The sequence below is a fragment of the Rhinolophus ferrumequinum genome, chromosome 14 (genome assembly GCF_004115265.2).
Source record: "Rhinolophus ferrumequinum isolate MPI-CBG mRhiFer1 chromosome 14, mRhiFer1_v1.p, whole genome shotgun sequence".
In the NCBI taxonomy this organism is placed as follows: domain Eukaryota; kingdom Metazoa; phylum Chordata; class Mammalia; order Chiroptera; family Rhinolophidae; genus Rhinolophus; species Rhinolophus ferrumequinum.
The window spans coordinates 51,678,240-51,691,123 of record NC_046297.1 but is presented as its reverse complement, the minus strand read 5'-3'; positions in this window follow the sequence as shown (position 1 = coordinate 51,691,123).

Sequence of the window (12,884 nt, the reverse complement as noted above, 5' to 3'; positions counted from 1 at the left end):
GCACTATGTCTTTGTATGGCTGTTAGCTTCACAGTTTTCTTACCGAAGGATTGCAGCTATACCAAAGAACAGCTGCATCAAAAGTACTTATCAATATATCTCATGGAAAATATGATCATAAATGGAAAAAAAAATCCAAAGATATAACTGAACAGTAATGACAATTCTGTATAGATAGGACTACTGCTTATATACGAAGGAGGACAAATCCTAAACTTAAGAAACAATAACTAAAAATATATATATATGAGTAAGCTTTATAAAATATAAAATGGTTATATATATATATATATATATATATATATGTAATTATTTTTTGCTTCTATCTAATAATTTGGCTGGGAAGACAAAGTTTACCCTTATTTACTTATTTAACAAAGATATTTGGGGAAATTGCTTTGGGCTAGGCACAATGTTAGGTATAGAGAAAAAAACTGAAAAGAACAATAACCTAACCCTAATAAAATAAATTTTTAATGGAAAAGCAGACATAAACATAAATTTTTAAATACAATGTCACAAGTGCTCTACGAGTGGTATACATAACATGCTCTGGAAGCACAGAAAACTTGGGGAATTATTCTTTGGGGATTTCTTGGCAGAGGATGTGCTTGAAGTGAATTCTTGAAATATGCGGCACATCTGTAAATGCTACCGTTTCATGTGTGAAAGGGAAGAGACCTGTGTGGAAATGTCTTCGCAAAACTGAACTTTATCAGTAATGCCACAGTCCCTGTTAACTTCTGACAAACTTTCCCTGTTGTCATAATCAACTATTGTATTAGTTCCCAATTGTTGCCATAACAAATTATGACAAAATTAAAAGGTTAAACAACATCAGTTTAACAGTTCTGTAAGTCAGAAGTCCACCATGGCTCTCACCAGGCTAAAATTAAGGTGTTGGCAGGCAGCGTTCTTTTCTGGAGTCTTTAGAGGAGGATCAGTGTCCTTACTCATTCAAGTTGTTGGCAGAATTCAATTAATTCCAGTTTTAGGACTGAAGTCTCTGTTTTCTTTCTGGTGGTGTTCTGAGGCTCTTTTCTGACTTTGTAGTGGCAACCCTGTTCCTTGGCCCATGGCCTCCTTCCTTTGTCCTCAAAGCCAGAAAGTATGGGTCAAGTCCCTGGAACACTATATATCTCTTCTGTATTACCTTTCAGATTCAGTTTTGCCTTCTTCCATTTTTTAGCATATACATGTGATTAGATTGGGTTCATTGGGATAACCCAGCATAACCTCAACTAGTCAATGTCCTCTATCTTAATCAAATCTTCTAAGTCCCTTTTGCCATGAAATGTAACATATTCACAGGCTACCAGGACTAGATCGTGGGCAACTTTAGGGGACCATTATTCTTCCTATTACAACTATCTTCTATTGATATCAAACCTTTGACACGCAAACCCCACAGAGAACTAGAATCATTTTTAAATAGCCTGTAATTTCTTGTTATGCTTTATCAATTTTGATGCAGGGATGATTTGATATAAGGGATCGTCTTTAGATGTTGGGAATGTTGACAGAGAATTTAAAAAATAATTAAGTGGCAGTAAACATATCTACTTTATATGAACAGGTTTAATGATTATATGCTGTATTTTTATTCACATCATAAAATTATCAAATGCTCTTTGAACCCAAGGTTCATAAGTTTAGAGCCACCATGGAAGGCAGTGTGGAGGTTCAAAAAATTAAGACTAGAATTACTATATGACCCAGTAATCCCTCTCCTGGATATCCATCCAAAAAATCTGAAAACATTTATCCATAAAGATATATGTGCTCTGATGTTCATTGCAGCTCTATTTATGGTGGCAAGACATGGAAACAACCAATGCGTCCTTCGAAAGATGATTGGATAAAGAAGATGTGATATATATACACAATGGAATAGTGCTCTGCTATAAGAAAAGATGAAATACTGCCATTTGCTATAATTATGCTAAGTGAAATAAGTCACACAGAAAAAGTTGAGAGCCATAGGATTTAAAACTGAAAGCAACACAGGAATAAGACAAATAAAGAAACAAAAACTCATAGACACAGACAATAGTTTAGTGGTTACCCGAGGGTAAGCAGGGAGGCGGATGCTAGAAGATGAGGGTAAACAGGGTGAAATATATGGTGATGGAAGGAGAACTGACTCTGGGTAGTGAACATACAATGTAATATATAGATGATATATTACAGAATTGTACACTTGAAACCTATGTAATTTTACTAACTATGGTCACCCCAATAAATTTTAATTAAATTCTTTTAAATATATGTGTATTGTAAAAATAAAAAAAAATCAAATGAAATCGTCATTATTCACATTTGACTTGCAATTTGCAATAACCTCTAATTATTTTATCTTGTCTGATCCTCACCATAACTATGTAATATATCTACCATAGCTATTATTCCTTGAATTGTATAAATAAATTAGGTTGGACATAGTGGTGGTTTGGTTTGCTCAAAGTTGGTGGGAGAAAAAAGCAAACATCTATTAGCTCCATATCCTATCCATACAAATGTGTGGAAATAAATAAAAGTTTAGGTTTCTGTAGCTATCAGATAGTAAGAAATTTTGGAATTGTGGTTGTGGTTGTTGTGGGTTGGGAGCATGTGATAGTTATTGAGGATGAAGTAATTTTTTTATATATTATGTGGAGAACAGAATACCATTCAAATATTCATTTAATAATAAATTGTATTCTAATGAAAACCTAATATCTTAGTACATAATAAAGAGTAGGATATAACACTATTGTTTTGGGGAGAAATGCCCATGATGAAAATAAGTGTTTTATACATAAATATTTAAGTTTGGAGCTAGTGAGTTAAATGAAAAAAAAAATCTAATGAAGACTTTAATTGTTTTTCTTTATTATCAAATTTGTACATAGTGCATGAAATAGTAAAGCAAAAAGCATCATTTAGATGGATACACAAAACAATTTAATTAAGGAAGCATGAAGCCTGATAATGGGGGGAAATCTAAATTAAAATTGTAATAAGCCAGAGAATAGAAATAATTTTAAATAATGCTGGTAGCTTGATTAACGTTAAAAATATATCAGAAGCCTATGTCATAATAAACAGAATTTGGTTTTATCTCTTATCCCCTCTAGTAACTAGAAAATTATATATGTGCGTTTATAATTTTTGCTTCCTGTTGTTGATGAAATACTCATCAAGTATTATTCCTCTTTACACATTTATTTTATGGATAATTTAAATGTATGCGTTTTAGTTTTAATTTGGAGTGAAGCTCTCATCATTTTTTTTTTCTATCCTCACCTAAAGAAATTAAAATTTCCTGGGGGTCAGAGACCTTTCTTTAAGAGTCATTACCACAGGGAGTCACTGGTATGGATAAATACTAGTGCAACTCTTGTAAGTTAAAAGAATTTTACAACTATTACCCTAAATGGATAGTTTCAGTATTGGCTAATTTGCCTACTCCTAAAATTTATTTGTAACCTCAAAATCAATACTTGCAATGCTTTCGTGGTCATTTCATACATGCCTGAGCGGCCAAGAATTTGAGTTGCCAGACATGCATGTTTCCAGCTGATGCTGAACAACAAGAAGCTCTGCTTGCTTGTTTCAGTTCTCATAAAAGATGACTAGTGGACAAAGAGGTAGGGGCAGTATAGTGTATTGCTAGAAACTCTGGCTCTGGGCCAGTTGGATGGGGTTTGAATCTTGACTTGAGATATTCTGTTCATCATAACAATATAAGTAATTCTTCACATTGTCTTTTTTACTACTTATCATTGGGGTGTGCATGTGTGTGTGTTCCTGGTTGGAGAAAAAAAAATAACAAAGACTAGTTTAGAGAGCAAGAACATTATTTTAAATATGCTGGAGAACCTGAAAAGATACACTGAGGTATCTAAGTATTTTATTGTAGGCAATTAAGTTTATAGATCTATTCAGACAAATCTATTTTAATTAATAACATCAAATGCTATGGACATTCACCAAAACCTCTGGGTCTTTCTTATTTCATATAAGACTTATAATGATAGCTCTTTCTTAAATAGAGATTGTTCTTATAGAGAACGGTTCAGAAACCTACATCACATATAAAGGATTATTTAAAGTTTATTAATAAAAGTATAAAACATTTTTAGCTTATTTCTCTGAGCTTATTTTTTTCCAACGATACCAAAATAGGAATCACCGCTGATGAAAACAAATGGATATTTTGATAACTTTTCATGATATACAGATAACTTTTCTTCTCTGTTGCAGTAATTTGGTCTGGGTTGAACATGTTTTTAACTAGATGACTAATACCAATTGTGAAGTGATAAAGAAGGAAACGAATAATTATAAAAATGTACGATCTAGATTTATACTCCTTGCATTCAGCCTATCGCACCAGAAGTTAGTGTGCCTTTAGACAAAATGTTTCATTTTTTGGCCACACTTTCCTTGTCTGCAATATCAGAGTAGTTAGACTCCCTACATTTTAGAATTGTGATAATTAAATTGCTAGTATGTGCAAAGTGCCTAGACAGTATACCATGTCATCAAAGATTATTCACGAACACATCCCAATTCCAAAATATGTGAAGAAAGAAGTTGTACACATAACTTGCTCTCTTATTCCATTGGCCACCTAACTAGGATCAGCTGTAAGGGGAGGCAAAAATCTGTAGCATTTATTTGAGATATATGAGAAAAAGCCCAGACAAAGAGTCATCAGCTTTAGTACTATAGAGAAAAGGAAGAATTGGGGACAACCAGAAGTTGATGGAAACTTAAATTTTCAATATATTTTAGCTATTGTATGAAGCGGACTCTAAGACAGAGTTACCACCTTACCTTCTCCTAGTACTCAAGCCTTCTGATCCCCACTCCTTTGGAATATGGGCAGAATCTGTGACTTGTTTCTAACCAACAGAATACAGCAGTGATGGAACGTCACTTTCATCATTATAGTATATAACATTGTAACTTCTCTATCTCCCTTGCTGGATTTGGTGAAGCAAGTTGCTATATTGTGAACTGGCCATGGGGAGGCCCATATGGCAAGGAACTGAGAATAGCCTCTGGACAAAAGCCAAGAAGGCACTGAGGCCCTTGGTTCTACAACCCATTATTAGAGTCAGATTCTTCTCCAGTTTGAGTCTTCAGGCGACAACATACTCTATCTGATACCTTGACTAGAGCCTTGTGAGACACCTTGAGCAGAGAACTCAATTAGGTCATGCCAAGACTCTGACCCATAGAAATCCTGAGACAAGAAAAATGTGTTCTTTTAAGCCACTGAGGTTGTGGTAAGTTGTTCTCCAGTAATAGAAAACTAATAAAAATATATATCATCAATATGAATAAGAAAAACCGTTTATATATGAGATTCGACAATTAAGTTCATGATCTCATCCTAGAAAAAGTGCTTCAGATCTCATTGATGAATATCATTACAGTCATGTTCAAAGCACTTCCCTTGGGAAGCTATGCACCGACGTCAGCGCCTAGTCCATCCTTCAAAGCAATTTTGGAACTCTTTTTCTGGAATGGCCATCAGAGCTGTCATTGTATTACCCCTGATGTCCTGAATGTCATCAAAATATCTTCCTTTCAATATATCCTTTATCTTCGGGTAAAGAAAGAAGTCCCTGGGGACAGGTCAGGTGAGTAGGGAGGGTGTTCCAATATAGTTATTTGTTTACTGGCTAAAAACTCCCTCACAGACAGAGCCATGTGAGCTGGTGCATTGTCGTGATGCCAGAGCCATGAATTGCTGGTGAAAAATTCAGGTGGTCTAACTAACTTTTCAGCAATTCCAAATAGTAAACTTGCTTAACTGTTTGTGCAGTTGGTATAAATTCATAATGAATAATCCCTCTGATGTCAAAAAAGTTTAGCAACATCGTTGCAACAAGTTCATGAACTGAATTGTCAGACCTCGTATGTCTTTGCATTTAGAGGAAGAAATAAGAAAATAAAAGAAGAAAAGTTAATTTTAATTATATTTAAAATTACAAACGACAGTTTAATAACTCAGGGGTTAGGGGCACTGAACCCCGCACAGTCAAAAATCTGCATATAAGTTTTGACTTCCCCAAAACTTAATAGTCTGCTTTTGACTAAAAGCCTTACTGATAACATAGTCAATTAACACATATTTTGTATGTTGTACTACATTTTTATAATAAATATGTTAGTGAAAAGAAAATATTAAGAAAATCATAAGGAAAAGAAAATATGAGCACATTTACAGTTTTTACTGAAAAAAATCCGTGTATACGTGAACCACATGGTTCAAACCAGTGCTGTTCAAGAGCATTTTGAAAGTATCTTATTTGAATTCAAAATTTGCTCTGAGTTTGACAAAATTACAAGTACTTTATTCTTGGTTTTGGACTTGTGTTTTATCTAAAGACATGGGAGAGTTGGCTTAAATTTCCTTTAATGTGTCTTTTCGCTATGAGATGCTAAAAAAAACATTTTCCCTAACCTATTGCCAGTGAAGCTCTTAGACATTTTCCTTTTCTTCTTTTTTTAAATTGTTTCCTTTTTCTATTTCAATTTTTTTTTTAAATTCTGCACATAGTAAGCACAATAACTTGAAATATATCAAAGGGCTTTTATTTTCGTTTCATCCATTATGATTTTGACACCTCCCTTATAATGAGAATTCCTGTTTATTTATTCAGAATAGGACATTATAAGTGGTTTGCAAATACCAGTGAAGCCTGGAAATGGCAAATACAAAGGAGAACTTGTCTAAAAGGGGACTATTTAGACTTTGTTCAAGTATAATCAAAGTGAAGATGCTTCCGTCTGTGCCAAGAAATTTAAAAAAAAAAAATCCATTATTTGGTGAATAAGAGATACAGCTTTTGATACAATACAATCATAGTAAAATTGTTTCAGAGATGGTGTTGGAGAAGTAATGGATTTTGAAACAATGTAATCACAGCAAAGGGAATTGCTGGTCCTTGGCATATAGCAATTTTATGAATAGCCTTACCTATTTGGATAAAATTATAAGTTTTGAGCAGAAGTGAAGAAAGTTATATAATTAGGTGAGAATTTTAAATATCCTCTATAGATTCATATAAAAAGCATTATGATCATAATTCCATACCTTTGCCACTCAGACCATGGACATATAACATCTTAATAGTATAATAACAGAGTATTTAAATCCCATTCTGTTACCCATAATGAATTTTATATTTTGGATATAAATTTGTAGCAATAAAACTTATGCTTAACTGACCTTTAGAAACTGATTTTTATAAATATATGAATTGTTAAAAAAATGTCTGTTCTCTTAAAATATAAATTTTCATTGTATGAAATACAACTTAATTCTTTCTTTCCCAGGTGTTTCTTTTTTTCAGATAGTGTTTTAAAGAAGGTCTCATATTCAAGTCTTTTAAACGTTATTTGTTTCAAATTTATACATTTAAAGTATGTATTTTTCTGTAGCCAAAGTTTTTCTATTTTCTATTATTTTCAACTGTTAACAGAGATATTACTGTGATTTAATTTGCACATATTGTTTGGTTAGGAATATGAAACACTGTCCATGTCAAATTCAGTCTGCTAAACTGGGGAAATCCCTACATTTTGTTGATATGTTTTTCTTTTTGTGATACTAAATCATTTCACAATAAACTGTCAAGAAAGGAAACTTTAGGAATGGCTTTTACCTTTCTACTACATATGTTGCTTTATCATCTTGTCAGCTTCAGATATTTTACGCCAGGTTATTCAATAATGGAAGCAATGTTAAGCTTCTTACAGGTTAGAATAATGATCTATTCATATGTTATAATTTCTGTTTCTCTGCAAATCAATATCAACTTTAGCTTCAAGTGAGGATTTGTATATCAGTACCATATTAGATAGCTCAGTTTAGAAGAAATCTTGAATTGTGCTAATTACTGTCACAAAATTAACTATCATATATCAGGTAGTCTTAACCTCAGCACTACAGACTTTTTTTTTTTCTGATTAGTATTAAAACTTTATTTAAAATGGAAAATTACAGACTTTTGAAATGGTTGATTCTTTGCTGTGGGGAGTTGTCCTGTACACTACAGGGCGTTTAGCAGCATCTCTGGCCTCTACCTACTGGATACCAGTAGCCCCCAGTCCTTCAGTTGTGATAGCCCAAAATATTCCAGGCATTGCCAAATGTCCTCTTGGTAGGTGGAGGAGATTGTCCCTAGCTGAGAACCATAGACATACAGAAAAAGATTCTTATGCTGTTATTTAAGAAAATACAACTTTTAATGGTTTAGGAATTTAGTTAGGATTTTACACTTAAATTTACACACAGATTCCAATAAGTTTGGAATTACAATGCTACTTATTTTTATATTATGTTTTAGAAAACACCTTCAGCACAGTTTATGCTTCCATTCCGATTGGATTAGGAATGAGTTCTGTTGGTTAGACGAAATGGAAATGGTTTATATTTATATTTGATTAGTCATAGTAACATATAAAGAGTCTAATATTCATAAGAAATTATAAATGTATTTCTGTCTGGGGTTTTCTTCTTTTCCTACGAAATACTTGATTTTATGTGACACCAAATGTTTGTTTTACCTGAAATCCCAAACCATTTAAAAAAAATAACTTCATGCTTAATTTCATTTAATTACTTTATATCATTTTGGCCTGAGATATTCATCGTCTACTCTGATACAGTGTTTTTTTAAAATATTTTTTCTGATATCTCTTTTTAAAAAAGTTACAATAGTGAAAATGGTGAGATAGTTGGTAGTTTTAAGCAGTAATACATTACTACTCTGCTGCTGAATACACAATGAATTAATAAATAACTGAAAGGAGTAAAGATAAAAATCTTACACTTGTGGACCTTAGTCTGAGAGAAGTTTTTATGAACTTGACCCCAAATACAAGAGAAATAAAAGTAAAATTATATGAATGGGACTACATCAAAGTAAAAAAGCTTCTGCACAGCAAAAGAAACAATCAAAAAAGCAAAAAGTTGAACAACTGAACAGGAGAAGATATTTGCAAATGATTCCTCCAATAAGGAGCCAATATACAATATATATAAAGAACTCATACAAATCAACAACAAAAAAGAAAAATCTGATTAAAAATAAATGGGCAGAGGACCTGGATAGTAATTTTTTCCAAGAAAGACATACAGATGATCAATAAATATATGAAAAGATGATCAACACACTAGTAAAGGGAAATGCAAATCAAAACCACAATGAAATACCACCTCACACCTGCTAGAATGGCTATTATCAATAAGAAAAGAAATAAGTGTTGGAGAAGATGTAGGGAAAAGGGAACTCTTGCATACTGCTGGTGGGACTGTAAATTGGTGAAGCCTCTATGGAAAACAGCATAGAAGTTCCTCAGAAAAATAAGAAAAGAGCTACCACATGACCCAGCAACTTCTCTTCTGTATATCTACCTCCGCAAAAATTGAGAACACTTATTCATAAAGATACATGTATCTCTATGTTTACTGCAGCATTATTCATGGTAGGCAAGAGATGGAAACAAAGGAAGTGTCCTTCAGCAGATGATTGGATAAGGAAAATGTGGTACATGTACACAGTGGAATACTACTCAACCATAAAAAATGAAATATTGCCTTTTGCAACAATATGGATCTTAAGAATATTATGCTTAGTGAAATAAGTCAGATGGAAAAGGACAAGAACCATATGATTTCATTCATATGTGGGATATAAAAAAAAGCAGAAAATGAACATACACATGAACAAAAATAAATAAACTCATAGATATAGACAACAGAATAGTGGTTACCAGAGGGTGGGGAAGAACAAAGAGGGTAAAAGAGGTCAAATACAAGGTGATTGAAAGAAACTAAACTTAGGGTGGTAAATACACAACGTAGTATAAACACATTTGATTGTAAAGTTGTACACCTGAAATTTATACAATGTTATTAACTAATGGTACCCAAGAAAATTTAATAAAACTTAAAAAATAAATCTTGAGACTTAATTCTTCTCTTTGAAAATAAGGGAAAAGACACTTCTCTCCCTTTTCTTAGAGCATTTACTTAAGAATATTTATAATTGTAAGTACTTTCTCACTTTGAAATATATATACATTCTTTTGAAAACTAGATAGGACTTTTGTCAGCTTTAACACCCAGGAATGTCTTTCTCAAGAACCTACGTCTCTTTGAAATGTAAACACTGAGGAAGATAGCAATCCTGTCTTTCGGTTTCTATGGGAGTGTATGATCCTAATTTGCTTCCAAGTTGCAAAACTACCTCCTGGAATAAAAGAGATGAGAGGTTTGTTTTTCCTCTGGATTAAGCCAATTATCTAACATAGTTGGTCACTACAATTACCAGATAGACCCAGGATAAGCCAACCATGTGTGACCAATGGTACTGTTAAGTCCACTTACTTGAGGAATAGTTATTATTTATATTGAGAGCATGTATGTAATGGATTGTAGTTGCCTGGCAATGTAAAAGGGTAAGTCGTCTTCCTGTCTTTACAAACTCTTGGGACATTGGCCCATTTTGCACATTCTGGTTTAATGTTTATTCAATAATAAAAGTATTTACTTTCATGACTACATCTGAGGAGAGAAACTGGGTTGGGAGAAGATTTCACTTTTAATTAATATTCCCCTAATAAAACATGTACACACATGACTTGCATTCATCTTTTGTTATTGGTATATATTATTACAATTTTAATAGTTTTTTTTGTTTTCATTTTTTAAAAAATATATACACGTTTTGGCACCCACTGTGTGCCATCCAACGGTAAATCAGGGATCTTCAATATAAGAAGTGGTGTGTCACACCTTAGTAATAGTGTGTGACAAGTTTTAACTTGTTCGGTGCAGTCAGTTGGGTGTGAGCTACAGATAAGAGGAAGTATGTTTTAAAGTGTGCCATAAATCATCCTCCATCATGACAATGCTCCATGTCACGCACTGCTTCTGGTATACAGCAATTTCTGTCAAATAAAAACATTACAGTGTGTTGTCATCCACCTTATTCACCGGATATGGCACTGTGCGACTTCTGGCTCTTCTCCAAAGTCAAAATGACCAGGAAAGGTAAACATTTTGAATTGATTCAGGACATTGAAGCAGCTACGACAGTGCAGCTAAAGACACTCAAGAAAGAAGACTTCCAGAACTGCTTCAGAAAGTGGCAAGAACAATGGGATAAGTGTGTTTGAAGCAAGGGGAAGTATTTTGAGGGGGATTCATGACAATGTGTATTTTACTTAATAAGTTTTTTCAATTTAATCATTCACTGTATTTTGTGATCACACTTCATATATATATACATATATAGACACACACACAAAAACCACACACATATAGCTCCCCCTTCTTATTGATCTATGCTATAGCATGGTTCTGGAAGACTAAAATTGATTTATATTAAGAACATTTTACTTTTTCTTTCACCTGTACTTTAATTCCTTTTACCTGAAAACCAGGAAGAAAAAAGTTAGGCTTGCTTTTTGCATCACTACTGAATATAATAGTTACCTAGGCCCAGGTGGTTATATTCTGCTGTTGGAGTGAACACCATGGCAGAGAAATATATTGAGAGAATCTTTATTTTGCCAAATAGGGCTTTGATTCTTACTGCTACTATGGTTGAAATAAGATGTAGTGGGAAAAGAAAATACTGGCAGATATGCCCTAGAGAGTAACTCTCTACTACCTGAATGCTCTGCCACCTCTTCTTTTTTGCTAAATAAGCCCAGAAATGAGTTATAAAAATAGCATGATTGGGCCTGGAAACAGTATGTTAGAAAGTGGAGCTTTGCTGATGTCAAGGGCTTTTAGGCAAAATACCTTAGGAGATTTTCTTTCCTTTCTTTCTACTCTCCTCCTTCTTTCTCCTTTCTTTCCATCTCTTTTCTTCCTTACCTCCTTTCTTTTATGTGCCTTTATCTTTGTCTTCATTAAAAAGACAATCATAATTTAAAGGTTTATTAACTTGAAGCATGTGGCAAATTAAAATCTAGGTAGTTTCCTTGGGGCTATTCCCTGTGGGTAGGTAACAAAGAATTACAAAAGTGATGTCAGTCTAGGCAGAGAACACTTCCTCAGCAATTTTGATAAAAGCCTACCTAACAGAAGCTCAGCTGGCTGCGCTTTTGGTGTTTTTTTTTTCCTTCACTACTTCTCTCTGTCTTCAGTGTCTGCTGATACATTGGTTAAACTAATGATTTCTAGCAATTTTTCAAAAATATTTTTATAACTTGTAGACTATTTATAAAACTCGTATACTGTCTTTAAAAACCATATAAATACAATGAAAAGATTTATTCCTACATTCCTCAGCTATGCTGTACCTATGTTTATATTCACCCATGTTAGTCTCAGCCTTTTTCTCTTCCACCATGATTTAATCAGGAACTGCACATATGGGCTGCCATTAAAATAAATAGATGCTAACGGTGTCTGTCTCATCATGACTTGTCACCACTCATGTGTCCTACAAAAACTAACACAGAATTTATGCAAAGTTTGCAGAGGATATATGTTAGTTTCCTAGATTTGAATTTTTAGAACATTATTTCTCAGTAAGTTCTCTAAACTTTTGAAATTAAAGCAGAGAAAAAAAAATACATGTTCCACATAGACATTTGAAGTAATTAAAAAATATATATATATATTTATTTATATATATTTATATTTTTATATATTATATATATAATTAGTATTTATATATTTATATATTATTTATATATTACATATAAATACATATTTATATTATATATAAGTATTTATATTATATATAATATATATGTATATATATTATATATTATATATATACATATACATATATTTTTTGTTGTTGTTGTTATAATGAGACCTCCATCTTATGGGAACTAATCATATTGATTTCTTAAACACA